This window comes from Engystomops pustulosus, chromosome 7 (assembly GCF_040894005.1).
Source record: "Engystomops pustulosus chromosome 7, aEngPut4.maternal, whole genome shotgun sequence".
Lineage (NCBI taxonomy): Eukaryota > Metazoa > Chordata > Amphibia > Anura > Leptodactylidae > Engystomops > Engystomops pustulosus.
This window is the reverse complement of record NC_092417.1, coordinates 112,656,075-112,670,907: the sequence shown is the minus strand read 5'-3', so window position 1 is coordinate 112,670,907 and position 14,833 is coordinate 112,656,075.

Sequence of the window (14,833 nt, the reverse complement as noted above, 5' to 3'; positions counted from 1 at the left end):
AATAAATGTGATGCAGTCAGTAATAAATGTGGTGCAGTCAGTAATAAATGTGGTGCAGTCAGTGATAAATGTGGTGCAGTCAGTGATAAATGTGATGTAGTCAGTAATAAATGTGGTGCAGTCAGTGATAAATGTGGTGCAGTCAGTAATAAATGTTGTGCAGTCAGTAATAAATGTGGTGCAGTCAGTGATAAATGTGGTGCAGTCAGTGATAAATGTGGTGCAGTCAGTGATAAATGTGGTACAGTCAGTGATAAATGTGGTGCAGTCAGTAATAAATGTGGTGCAGTCAGTGATAAATGTGGTGCAGTCAGTGATAAATGTGGTGCAGTCAGTGATAAATGTGGTACAGTCAGTAATAAATGTGGTGCAGTCAGTAATAAATGTGGTGCAGTCAGTGATAAATGTGGAGCAGTCAGGAAGAAACTTGATGCATGTTCAGACTAAGCAGTAACAGCCCCTTCATGTGACATTTTTCTATCTTGTCGGACACAGAGCAGCCACCAATGTGACAGTTGGCCAGGGTATTGGGAGGTTCTACAGCAACTGGCGCTTGGATTGGGAGGTTCTGCAGCGGCTGGCGCTTGTATTGGGAGGTTCTGCAGCGGCTGGCGCTTGTATTGGAAGGTTCTGCAGTGGCTGGCGCTTGTATTGGAAGGTTCTGCAGTGGCTGGCGCTTGTATTGGAAGGTTCTGCAGCGGCTGGCGCTAGTATTTGGAGGTTCTGCAGCGGCTGGCGCTTGGATTGGGAGGTTCTGCAGCGGCTGGCGCTTGTATTGGAAGGTTCTGCAGCGGCTGGCGCTTGTATTGGAAGGTTCTGCAGCGGCTGGCGCTTGTATTGGGAGGTTCTGCAGCGGCTGAAGCTTGTATTGGGAGGTTCTGCAGCAGGTGGCGCATGTATCGGGGGGTTCTGCAGCAGATGGCGCGTCTATTGGAAGGTTCTGCTGCTCCTGTTCCTGCTTCTTAGTGACTTTAGTAAAATGATGCAAGAAGTCCAGAGATGTAACTGTTACCCTGCTTTCTTGCGGCTAATGGCTACTCAGACAAGCAGTGTAAGGGTTAAACCTCCTGACTAGCCGGGGATGAGGACACATGGCCCATACACTGGTACTGAGCAGGAGCGGCCATACTGAAGGGTTTTCACCACCATCAAGGGTTTCCATTATCTTCTTCCATTATGGAGAATAACAGAGACCGGCAGTAAATAGAAGCCCCTCCCCCAGCGCCAGAACTGATACCGTTACTTATAACAGAAAAACATGTGCAGCAATCAGCATTATTATTACAGCTATTAATACAGGAGACGGGTTATAAGGAAACCTTCTGCAGAGCTTCATCTACTGCCGGTCTCTGTTATTCCCCTCTATTATAGAAAAAGATAGTGGAAACGCATGTAACACTGAGGACGTTTGGTTGGAGGGGGCCCCAGCCAAAACTTTGCTATGGGGCCCACTCATTCCTAGTTACGCCACTGGTCTTGGGAGCTGGTTAACAAAAGAAGTATGAGATAATTATCTCCAATATATCCAACTTATATCCTATATTTGTGTCCCAGACATCCTGTACATATGACTTAAGGCACATATTTCCTGCACATATTTTAATTAATACGAGATTCAGTATAAGGCACAATCATGTTGGAACACTGCCCTGTATGGACTTAGTTGAGCATCCAGCCGATACAAACGCTGTCTTATAATCTGCGGTCTGTGCATGACTAGATCACGGACTGGTTGCTGAGGCAACCACGATATAAACCACCACCCCCCCCCAGTAAAGCCGCCTCCCGGTCACACGTCATACTGCACCTCTGCTTGCGTCATTCTGGTGCGACCACACGTGGTAAGCAGCATGGACTCAATTGGCTTTCAGGTAATGCGAGAAGAGGGAGAGGGGGTGTGGTATTAACTTTATAACACGGCACTCAGATGTTGTACTGAGATAGCGACCATACTATGGATTAAGTTATTTAGGGTGACCAACACCAGGTACACCTTAAAGAGGACCTGTCACCCAAAATTTCAGCACTAGGAGCTGCTTACTAAAGTAAGCAGCTCCTAGTGCTTGAACAAACGCTGCAGTGTTAGAAGGATAGACTGCAGCGGGGTACAGTGTAATCGTCGGACCACTCACAAAGATGTCCGACGTATTCATGAGGGGGTGTGGTTAGGAGCGGTGACTGCCGCCTGAGGCGTGGCAGTCACTGCCGGCCTATGGAGGGAGCAAGGTGGTCCGGGGAAGAGGCAGCACTGTATTACACCGTGATTACATTGTACCCCGCCGCAGTGTTAGCTAGCGTTACCGGAGGTTTCCGGTAACGCTTTCCTTCTAACACTGTGGCGTTTGTTCAAGCACTAGGAGCTGCTTACTTTAGTAAGCAGCTCCTAGTGCCGAAATTTCGGGTGACAGGTCCTCTTTAAGGGTGAGGTGTCACTACCACCGACCCTGTGTAGAAACCCCATGATGATTCACACATCTGTGATCATCTTGACATTCTAAGTTTGTTGTTTGTCTGGTGACCCTCTGAAGAATCCGGCCTAAGGTAGAGACGGGTCAGGACGGGAAGGGTTTTTATAGGTGTCAGTACACGGTACTGCCCTTGTAAGGACGGGAGTCAACATCTTGAGGATATTAGGGACAATAATCCATTTACTTAAAATGGAGCTACCACCAACTGAGTACCTGATATCCCGTGAGTAACATCCTGGACTACCCACCTTGATATATACTGAACTGTCAGGAGTGGTTAGATAAATTTTTTCCTTTCCTCATACAATCTATATTGTGAGATTCCTGTTGGTCAGTGGAATGTTTTAGTCACTTTGGCATTGACATGCCCATCACTCGGGTAACTGAATTTTTAATGCATATCCAATACATTTTGTGAGTTTTAATATGATATATGATTTGGGAGCTCTCATAATTTGTAAAGTTGCTTTGTTGAAAGTATTCCCAGAAGAGCAGAAGATTCAGCTGCAGAGGAGGTGGACCAAGTCCTTATTCATGCCAATAGCTTTTGAATGGAACGTTTATTGTGTATGGTGTATGTATGTATATATAGCATTATATTAGAGAATAAAGTAATTTTAGATGTCCCTAAAACTACCATAAGGCACTATTGCTGTAAGCTCCCTTTAGTGGTGGCTACATGATGTCAGAATCTCACATTTTCAGGTTATGATTTTAAAGAGATGCACAAATTATGATGCAGAGCTTCAATTGTGGTAAACATTGTCATTGTCCCAAAGATAACCGTTTATTATTCAAAATGTAAAACTCAAAATGCACATTACCAAATTATTATGCACAGCAGTTTCAAAACATTTTATAGGTTGTAAAGAACTAAAAATGGTCATTTGTTGAATTTGCCTCATCAGGAGATCACATTCACTGAATTTAAAAGCCATTTCAATCCAAAACATACTAACAGGCCAAATTATATGTTAGGAACCCTTCTTTGATATCACCTTCACAATTCTTGAATCCACTGAACTGATGAGATTTTGGAGTTTCTGCTAGAAATTCTTTGCATAATGTCAGAATAGCCACCCAGAGCTGCTGTTGGGATGTGAACTGCCGCGCCCACCCTCATAGATCTTTTTCTTGATGGGGTTAGGGGTAGGATTAGTGGGCCAAGACATACATTGTTTTGTTTACTGATGAGTGTCATGCAACCCTGGATGGTTCAGATGCATGGAGTAGTGGATGGTTGTGGTTGGCCACCATGTCCCAATAAGGCTGCAATGTTGGTAAGGAGGTGGCGGAGTCACGTTTTGGGTCGGACTAATGGGGAGATAGCTGGTAGGCCCCTTTTAGGTATAAAAATGACCTCGGCAAAGTATATAGAGTTTCTGACTGACCACTTTCTTCCATGGTACAAAAAGAAGAGTTGTGCCTTTTGGGCATAATCATCTTCATGGCAGGGGGGTGGGGTGGCTAGCGCATGGCACAGTAGGACGCACACAAAAGGAAGTCCTGCAAGACCCGGAGGTAGAACAGAATCCTACGCCTCTCCAGCAACCAAGCGGTGCCTATGATACCCCGGACCAGCTCAAACACACACAATCGTCCCCCGTGCAAAGCAACATGGCGGCACCACTGAGGAAGCCGCTCACCCATACCCCTCTAATTCATACCCCACAGAAGGAGCATGGGACTTAAAGGAGCACCTCAGAGCTATCATGACACACCAGGACCTGGAAGATTTCATACAGTGTACTCTCTCACAAGAAGGCCCTGGAGGAGGTGAGACATGATGTGGCACACGTAGGAGGGCGGGTGGAGGATCTATAGCAGGGGTTGGGAACCTATGGCCCGTGAGCCAGATGTGGGTCTTTTCATGGCCACATCTGTTTCACGGACCAGGCTCCTGGTGGGGGAAGGGGGGGATGGAAAAATTAAAAAAATCTTTCCGATGCTCCCCCACAGCTTTGCTACTTGAAGCAGTCCGGCCGCCACGACAGCTTTGTTTGCGCCGTCATCACACAGACCATGATGTCGGCAAGCAGCTGACGTCATAGTCTGAACTGCTTGCTCGAACGGAGCTGTCACCGCCGACCAAACTGCTTTAGATACCAGAGCTGCAGGGGAGCTTCGGTAAGGTGAATGTTTTTTTCATTTGTATGAACTGGGGTGGGGGACTGGCTGGCTGTATACAAGTATGGGGCTGGCTGGCTATATACTGGGGAGGGGCTATCTAGCTATATAGAGGGGGGATGACTATATACTGGCTGGGCAGGCTGACTATATACTGGGGGGCAGGCTATATACAGGGGGGCTGGTTGTTTACTGGGGGAGTTGTCTGGCTATATACAGGTGGTCAGGCTGTCTGTTAAATGGTGGGCTGGATGGTATACTGGGGGAGGCTGGCTTTATTTTTTAAAATATGTGGCGCTTATGGCTTATGACCCCTGATCTAGAGCAAGCCACTGAGTCACACACAGCTCAGATTTAAGAGATACAGAACAACCTATGTATCAGGGGACTGTTGGAGGAGATTCCTGCCCAAGATTTAGATGTGTTGAGCCCCTGGGCCCTAAGGGGATGGATCAGGTACGGCCTAGAGATATCATTTGCAGGGTCCACTTTTATAAAGGCCTATTTAATAGAGGCTAGAGGAAAACAAATTATTTCGTTTAAGAACTGGCTATGCGCGACAAGGAGATGCCCTAAAAATAAGGGTTTCCTTTAAAACTACACACTAGAAAGGATGTCAAGGCTGCCTCTTTCAGAGATTTGGGGGACTTGCCTGCATTTCTGGAGACATTTGGATTGCCACAAATTGCCTTGCTTGCCTGGCCTGCACTCCGGGTTTTACCGCCTATTCTGTGGCGGACTGCATGGTCGGTGGCCCAGAAACAACATCCACAGAAAACTCACAGAGGAGGCCCTGCATCAGCGTTTCCACACGCACTCCCTTTCCCGTTCATGCCGGTTTAAGCTCTGTAGGCTGAATGCCTCCATCATTTGTGGGTAATTGGTAAAAGTATTGAAGATTCTTATTTTAGGATTTCGTTTTGGTTGTGTCAGACTCTGCAATGTTAATTTGCGGGTCGTACAGGGAATCAGCTCTGCTAAAGTTACCTCTAGTTATTTTCTGCTAGAGGTAGCATCTGGGGCGGCCGACTTGTTTGGCTATTTCTTATATCCGCTTGGACTGTTGTCCACTTAGTTAAACCGTACCAGCGTAAGGGGTTTGTGTGTCGGTTGGGCTAGTTTGTGGGTGTATGTCTGAGTGTGGGGTGTGTATCAGGTTTGATTGAGTGTTTGTAAGTGTTCCCTAATGTGTCCATCCTTGAATTCTCAGTGTCCACAGTTGTTCTTGCTCTAACATAAATATGTCCACCTTGAACTGTTGCTTGTTCAAAGCCAGAGGCCTCAATAGTCCAGGTAAACGTGGTCAGATGCTCTATCATTTTCACCGACAGCGAGTCATGGTAGCAAAGTTTCAGGAAACACATTATAAGACTGGATCGGTCCCTACTGGACGCAATCGGTACTATAGTACATGGCATCACTCTACTAGCCCTATACAAGAGGTGTCCATTGCTTTTTACCACTCATTTTCTCCCCGACTAATCAACATGAGCCCGGATCGGAGGGCAGGTCACTTTTTGTGAAAGTAAATTGGGCTGGCAGATTACTAACCTTTGCTAATCTATATTTTCCAAATACAGTGCAGTTTGCCTTCGAATTACGGAATTGAGCAAGCTGCGTGCTTTCGCAGCTAGGTCCCCCATTATATTCTGATCTGGACAGCACCTCAGGTAGGTCATCTGTATTGTTTGCAACAACCAATAGACTACAACAGGAGCTTTCTCATCTGCGGCTCGTTGACCTCTGGAGAGTCCTATGGTAGACTGGACTACTTGTTTGTGACGCATGGCCTGCTTAACTTCTCTCCACAATGTTGTATTGACAGGATCCTATGGTCGAGCCATGCAATGGTTTTGGGGTCTTTGCAGTTCAGTGCGCCGCAGCAGATGCAGTCCTGGCGCCTAAATGATAATCTTCTCCGCCATATGGTGTATGGGGAGGAGATAAGGCAGGTCATATTGTCCTTTGTTCCATAGTTCATGGCAGATCGTGGAGCCTATTTATGCGCCACGGGAAGCGACTTGGAAGGGAAAGATCGGCCAATCTAAGATCCCCGTTGCAGGAGGCCAATAAGCATCACCAAACCAAGGATAAGCATGCTCATCTTGTGTCCTTGAGGCAACAAATTGAAGAAATTTGCTTACCGAAATTTCCATTTCCTTTAGTCCGTGAGGCAGCACACATATGGGATTCTTCCCCTAGGTACAACTCAGAAGAGAACAGGTAACAAGCAGTAGTAGAAAATTAAACAATTAGTGTCTTGGCTGACTCCACCTATATAAGGCCGGAGCGCACACACAACCCTTGTATCGTATATAGCAATAAAGTTTCTTAGTTGCCTGTTGCAGCACCGCCTTGTTGAAGGCTGAAACCTTAGGAGGCAGAGAAGTCCATCCTACAGAGATTTATAGATGAGGATGGAGAAGACCACGTGGCTGCTCTGTAGAACTGTCAGACGGGACAGAGCTCAGTTGAAAAAGCTGATGTAGAGTTGGCTCTCCGCTGGTCTGGAGCTTCTTGACCGGAGAGATTCAACAGCATCTAATGGAGTCCATGATCCATGTGGACAATTTGCCCCCTTTTTAAAGTTCTTTGAAATTGTAATGTTTGAAAGAATAGTTTTGAAGACTGTAGAAATCATTGGATGAAGGCTGAGCAGGAAAATAACATGATGCTTTCTGGCAGAATGTTAAGGTTGTGCTTGGAGTTCTGCAGTCATCCTGGAAGATATCGTGGCCATCTAGCATGAACCAGATAGGCTGGTTTGAGGATTCTCCTGGCCTTAGGCCCTTAGTAAAGGCTGAAGATGTTTTCTTTGTGAGCAGACGCCCTGGACCTCCACTAAGGGTTGGCCGGGATGTGTCATGTGACGTCACATGTCTTCATGCAGGAAGAAGATAGGACAACCCGCCGCATGGACACACAGGTGGATTGGCCAGGTGAGGCAGGCTTAGGGACGGGCAGCAGCTGCAGGGACATAGAAGGACTCGACAGCGCCTCCTGGTCCCCCTTAGCATCGCAGCTGCGTCAGCAATGGTCAACAGGGACAAGTCTGCCTGGGTACACGATGCGCATAATTTATGGTTCAGCCGTGGGTCCTAGGCTGGCCCATCAGCATTACTGCTACAGTTGGTACGGCAGTAGTAACGCCACTGATAGCGAGTATTCTGGATGTCAGAAATATGACGAAGGATATCAAATGTCAACAGCTGAAGATTCGCCTCTGCTTAGAGCAGGGTTTTGCTTTCTCTTGTAAGTTGGGGACTTCAAGAACCTCTTGAAAGTAAATTACTTATGCAGGCAGCAGCATTTTGTGATTGCTGCAGATGAGATAGACGTGTTAGAATAATAACATAAAGAGATAAAATAAGACAGAAGTATTGTAACACTGGTCTGATTGGCTCACAGCTCCCGATGAATAGAGGACAATATCTTCTCGAGTGTTCGATGACTTATGATCCTGGTCATCTCCTACATGGGACCCCAGCCTCAGAAAGAGGGTATCCCTCTGGTTAATGTGTGAGGATGAAGAATCCGGCATTTCCTTGCTATGAATTATTGGGACTGGTTCCTACAAGTTAGATATTTGCTCACTGAATCACATCTATGATAACAGGCATTTGGCCAGTGCTCTTGTCACTCACTAACTTTTGTTAGCTGAAGTCAGAGGAAATATTTCCAAAAATACATTATAGACTTTCATTATTCTTCTTCAAATTTGAAGTTGAATATTCAGAAGTCCATGGAAGTAACCAGGTCTCCAGGTATGGAACGTTTAATGACGTGACTGGCAATGCAGCGCGCTGGAGTCTGATCCGTTCTCCTGATGTGGAGGCAGGATGGGTATATGAAGATCTGATAGGACAGTTGATACCGCATAGTGATACCTCTGAGGCAGAGATGTACAACTAGCAGATTGGTGGTGAGGACCTGTCAGGTGGGAAGGTTATAGAAGTATTGTTTAGGACACTAGGCGTCTGATAAAGACTTTGTCCAATCTGAAGAGAAGGACCTCCGTATTCTTATTGTTGATATTACCCCAGGCCAGATGCACCAATCCCACGGTTTTGAGTTAAGTGGCTTTTTACCTACTCATGGAAGGTGTTGCCTGTGTCTGAACCGACCCTGTTTACGAAGTCCCTGTGATGGAACGACAAACTCTTCCTGTTCTTCCTGGATTTTTGAGTTTATATATCTTGAAAATGACAGGGCCTGCAACCAGGATCTTGCCTAATGGTGCGATAAATACTTTAGACTGCCAAAAAACATTGAAAAATTCCAATAATCCTTTTGCTGGAGCGTCCGTATTCAAGAGCTTTGTCCATACAGCTCTTTTTGCCATGGCCAAAGCAACCATGACTTCAGAGGAATCCTTAATGATGGTCATAGAAGCATTAATTGGTATTGTGACCGGTCACATGGCCATTAGTGGCAAAGATTGTAGGATTTCATCCCTTGGACACCGGACCTCTAATGCCTTTATCAGGTGTGTGATGGACCATCCACGCTGAAAATATATAGACAGGACTGGGTAAGTAGGGAAGACGTCATCATCAGTGACTGGAAAGTAGAATTATTAAAATTGGAGCTCCTTAATGTCAACCTCCCAGACCGAGTGCTTCCTGCCTTGTCTGTGGCCCTCTCGTTCAAATGGTGTAAGGGGTCTATGCTGGATGTCGCCATCCCTGCCGACACTTCTGCATCCTTCACTCAGTGGAAAAAGATCTTGGCGCAAGCTTCCCATGGGCAGAATAAACGCCCGGAAAATGGACATTCTGCCAAAATTTTTTAAACACTTTCCAGGCAGTCCCCTAGGTCAGAGGTCCCCAACCGCCGGTCCGCGGACCAGGACCGGGCCGTTGGAGTTTATCAGCCGGTCAGCGGCACCGCTGACAGCTAGCTCCGCGGCCCTGCGCCTGGTCAGAGCTCGCTGTGTGGATTTATAATGTTTTCTGCCATAGCCGTGACAGCTCGCAGGTCCCGGCAGAGAACATTATGCAGGACGGGGTGGGGCGTCGGGCGGGTCTTAATGACGCAGCCCTCCACAGCACAGTACCTGTTGTACGGCACGGGGTGGGTCTTAGTGACGCGGTCCTCCTGCTCAGCATGGTGTGTTCCTGACGGGGTGGGGCGGCAGACTCTCCTTACTGACACGCCCCCGGCAGAACATGTTATGTGGGGCGTGCTGGGGCAGCAGACTGGCTTCAGTGACACGGCTCCCGGTACCGGTGTTCAGTGTGTAGCGCTGCTAAGCAGCAGTGCTGTATACACTGACGCTCAATGTACAATGCTGCTCCCACTGATTCAGGGAAACAAGCCTGGTGCTCCCACTCATTCTGAACCTATGGTAAGTTGAATCACATTCTCATTATAAATGTCATAATTATATGATAAGTATGCACTAAGCTCCACCCCTCCATAACCCCACCCCATATGACCAAAGCCCCGCCCCCACCGGGCCATGGAAAACTGGTCTAGCTTAAAGCCGGTCCCTGGTGCAAAAAAGGTTGGGGACCTCTGCCCTAGGTGGTACCGGGGGCCTATCTGTGCAGGTTAAGATCTATGGCTACTCACTTTGTTTGGGGACCTCGAGACCTTGTTTGGCTTACTCTGTTTTCTCCGGGCTCCGGGGATGGGGGGGTAGGTCTCCCGGATTTTTTCCTGCATCACGCTGCCACAGTGTTGACGTGTATAGTGAATATTGTACAAGGGACTCGGGGGTCAAAGTGGGCAGTAATGACGCTCCTCTCCAGGCATCTTTATTGATTCCCCTGGGCCCTCGCTTCTGCAGATCACAATCCTCCCCATATATTAAGCTATCTTACGTACTTGGGATAGGGTCGTGGGTAGAGGTTTGGCTTCTGCCCACCAGGTCCACTCCCCCCCCCCCCCTCCCGTTTAACCCGGAGTTCCCTCTCAGACCCGCAGATCCTAACTTCCTAATGGTGTCCGAGTTCCCTATAATACTGGCTCAGCATATGATGTCTGATACCAGCCTTCACCCGCTTGGGGATCTGTTTTACCCAGGAGTTCCACAGGGTCGTAGATGGCTCACTCAACAGCCGCTAAGCAGCTTTTGAATGTCTCCAAAAATCATACTACCTTTGAAGGGTGGTGTGTGGAACACCCTCCCCCCAGTCTTCTAATTTCAACTATCGTGGCTCCAGGATCAGTTTTTGGGCTCCGTGGAGGGGGCGTGTGGAAGGGAATATGAGGAACAGGTGTGGTCAAGGGCGAAGATCTTTACCCATAAGAGCTCTATCTCTTGTCAGCTTCTAGAGACAAGTTACAAGATTCTGTCCCAATGGTACAGGACACCTGAGACCCTGCATCGTTTCTATCCCTTGGTACATAATCTTTGCTGGAGGTGTGGGATCGGGGGGGGATCAATGATACACATTTGTTGGGAATATCCTGGGGTCCGGGTGCATTGGGTGACAGTTTTTGCCCTGCATGAACGCTTCGCAGCTATAACGGCTCCCTGTTGCCCAGAGATATCGCTTCTCTCGTTCCCAGCGGCGTATAATAGAGTCAAACAAGGCCTCTTGAGGCCCTATATTATGGCTGTGAGGAGGGTCGTGCCGAGGCTGTGGAGGTCTGATTCTGGGCCGACTAGAGGGAAGTAAGCAGCAGAGATGGCGTATATCGTGAAGATGTAGGAACTGATGGTTTTGGACAAGTTTCAGCCAAATGCATGTTATGACTTTCAACTGTGATGGCTACCGTGGATGATATTCAGGAACTCGGCAGAGTTCTCAGTCAGGGTTTCTGGATGAGCTGATGGAATTTGCTCTTGGACACTGTAGTATTCAAGCAGAAACTCTCCAAACTCACACAAGTATAATAAATGCAAGAATTGTGGCGGTGATATCCAAGAAGGGTTCCTATGTTACCATGTAACTTGGCCTGTTATGAAATAACTTTTGATTTCAGTGAATGTGACACAAATTCAAAAAATTACCATTTTCAGTTCTTTACAACCTATAAAATGCCATGAAGGTTTTTTTCTAAATTTTGAACACTATTATGTTATCATTGGGCAGTTCGCTCAATAGAATTCATTTTATACTCTAATGGGTGATGACTTATTATACATTTGTAATGATCATTTAGGAAAATCAGAGATAAATATAATTTGCATAATAATTTGGAACGTGGTGTAATCCTGCAATCACACCTCATGAACATATTGCAGTTTTCTGCAGATGAACCACTGCTAAATCTCCCCCTAGATTTCAATTTGGTCCGCTATCCAAACCAAAGGTAAATGAAAGGATGATAAGGAATGATTTTTTTTCCCCCTGAAATTAGGTGCCAATATCTAACATCACAGCAAATTCCCTCTGCTCTTTGTAAGAGCAATAACATGCTTCTGGTTGGATATTACAGCAGAGGGAGAGGCTGTATTGAGAATTTTGAATACAGAGTTCAGAGAAAACAGCGAGAGGAGACTACTTCAGTGCTCAAGTTTTCTATGATTACACAGCTCTCCAATGTCAGTAGAAGGCTACTATCTAACGCTGTCTGCAGCTTTGAGGTTAAAACTCTCCCTTTAGCTGCTAAAATGGTGCTTTTGATTAGTTTGCTCAGTACCATACAGCTCTTCTACAGCTTTGACTTTGCTAAAGCTTTCACTTTTTTCCCACTACACCTTACCTTACCTATAGTCATTAAGAATATGGACACATTAATAAGATACAGTATTTTCAACACAAATAAAATTAAACAAGGCAAATTTACTCTGAATTCGAACAGGGGCAAAAATGAATTCAAATACCTATTTTTGATCATTGCTTCACAAGAAGGTATTGCATGGGGAGAGGCCTAATATGCAAAATAGAGGTGTTGCAAGGCAAGAAAGGGTACGTTCACATAATGCCAGTTGCCATCAGATCGAACGAACTACCCTGTTTCCCCGAAAATAAGACAGTGACTTATATTAATTTTTGCTCCTAAAGTCTTATTTTTAGGGGATGTCTTATTTTTCCATGAACAAGAATTTACATTTATCGTTGAACAAAAAATCTACTTCTCTAACATCCTTATAACGCTCCAAACTCTAAATTTCATGCTGTATTTCTTGTAACTACATTTCTATTGGAATCATTGGCCCCAGTCTCATGTTTAGCAAAAGCACTTCCCATAAATGACCCTTCTTATCCTGGGAGCTGCTGGTATCACATTTGGAGCACAGCAGCCAGTGATTTACTTCCATGAATTCTTCCCCCTTGTCACAACCTTCTGCAGCATCTAAAAGATTTACTAATACTAATGTATGGCGTGGGGGGTGCTGCTGCAATGACTGCCGCTAGGTCTTATTTTCAGGGAAGGCCTTATATTTCTAAGCCTGAACAAAATTGTATTAGGTCTTACTTTCAGGGGATGTCTTATTTTAGGGGAAACAGGGTATATAAGGAGAGATTTAGGCACAGATTGTCACCATCTCTACACCTCGCCCCCTCTCTGTTGGCGTCCCTCAGGGCTCCGTCTCTGGGAACCCTGCTCTTCACCCTCTACACCTGTGGCCTGGGACACCTAATTAAATCCTATGGCTTCCAATATCATTCATATGTAGATGACACACAGATCTACATGTCTGGTCCAGATATCTCATCTCTTCTAGCCAGAATTCCAGAGTGTCTATCGGCCATATCCTACCTTTTCTCTTCTCGTTTTCAAAAACTTAACATGGACAAAACAGAACTTATAATCTTTCCTGCACCTAACACATCCCTCCCACCAGACATAACCATCACAATTCATGGCTCCACACTCTCCCCGGTCAGCTGCCTTGGAGCCATATTTGACTCTGCCTTATCCTTTAAGCCTCACATCCAGGCCCTTACTACAACCTGCCGCTTCCATCTCAAGAACATCTCTCACATTCAACGCTTCTTCAATCCAGAGTCTTCAAAATTACTAGTTCATGCCCTCATAATCTCGCGCTTATACTACTGCAACATTCTTCTCGGAGGTCTCCCTGCTAGCTTCCTAACACTCCTCCAATCTATCCTAAACTCTGCTGCCTGGCTAATCCACCTGTCTCGATTCTCCTCTCTCCCAGTCTCTCCACTGGATACCCATTGCACGGGAATAATTAACTGGCAACCGTGACCTACAAAGCCATCCACAACATGTCCCCTCCAAATATCTCTGAACTAATCAGGCAATACCGCCCACGCATACTCTCCATTCTTCACAGGACCTTCTGTTTCACTCTTTTACCACCCACTCTTCTTACAACCGCATCTAGGACTTCTCCCGTACATCTCCCATGCTCTGGAACCCTGAAAACCCACCTGTTCAGGATTGTCTACAATGCACAATAACTGCACTGCTCCCATCATGTCTCTACCCCCCCATCCCCCAATATACATTGATCCCTCAAGGGCAGGGTCCTCCCCTACTTGTCTCCTGATCACTGTATTTTTGTATTTGTACTTACACCTGTTTTTGTCTTAATTTAATATATGTGAACCTTTTACTGATTGTACAGCACCATGGAATTAATGGTGCTCTATAAATCAATAATGATAACTTTTTTTTTATTTTGTGAGGGCGTGTTTTCTTTCATCAAATTGTCCTTCGTAATGACAGTATTTAAAATTCCATTCCTTGTACCGGGAAGAGGGATTCAATAAGGTAAAATTGGTGAAAAAATGCATTTTATCGATTTTAATATGGGCTGCTTTTTTACAACTTTTTCCTGTGAGCTCCAAATGACACCTCCCCTTTATTCTTTAGGTCAGTACGATCACAGGGATATAACATTCATACAGGTTTTATTGTGCTTTAATACGAAAAAAATGCCTTTGTGTAAATAGCTGTGTAAGGTGTCATTTTTTCTAAGAAGAGTTGACATTTTTATTGCTACCATTTTGGGGACTGTATGACCTTTTGATCATTTTTTATAAAAATATTTTTCATTGCAAAATGGAAAAAAAAGTAGCGTTTTAAGACGCTTTTTTCTGTCACTGGTTTAACAACAGTTTTAAGATTTTGATAGATCAGGACTTTTGAGATGCAGCAACACCTAACATGTTTATGATTTTATTTATTTTTATAGGAGGAGGGTAGATTTGAACTTTTCTATATATATTTTTTTAAACTTTACCCTAGGGAGTCTGATTAATCCTACTGTACTGCAATACATGGAGAATTTGCTATAGATCTGTAAAAGTATGCCACGATATACTGTTAAAGATCTGCAGCAATGACAGGTCCTGGAGTCATAAAGA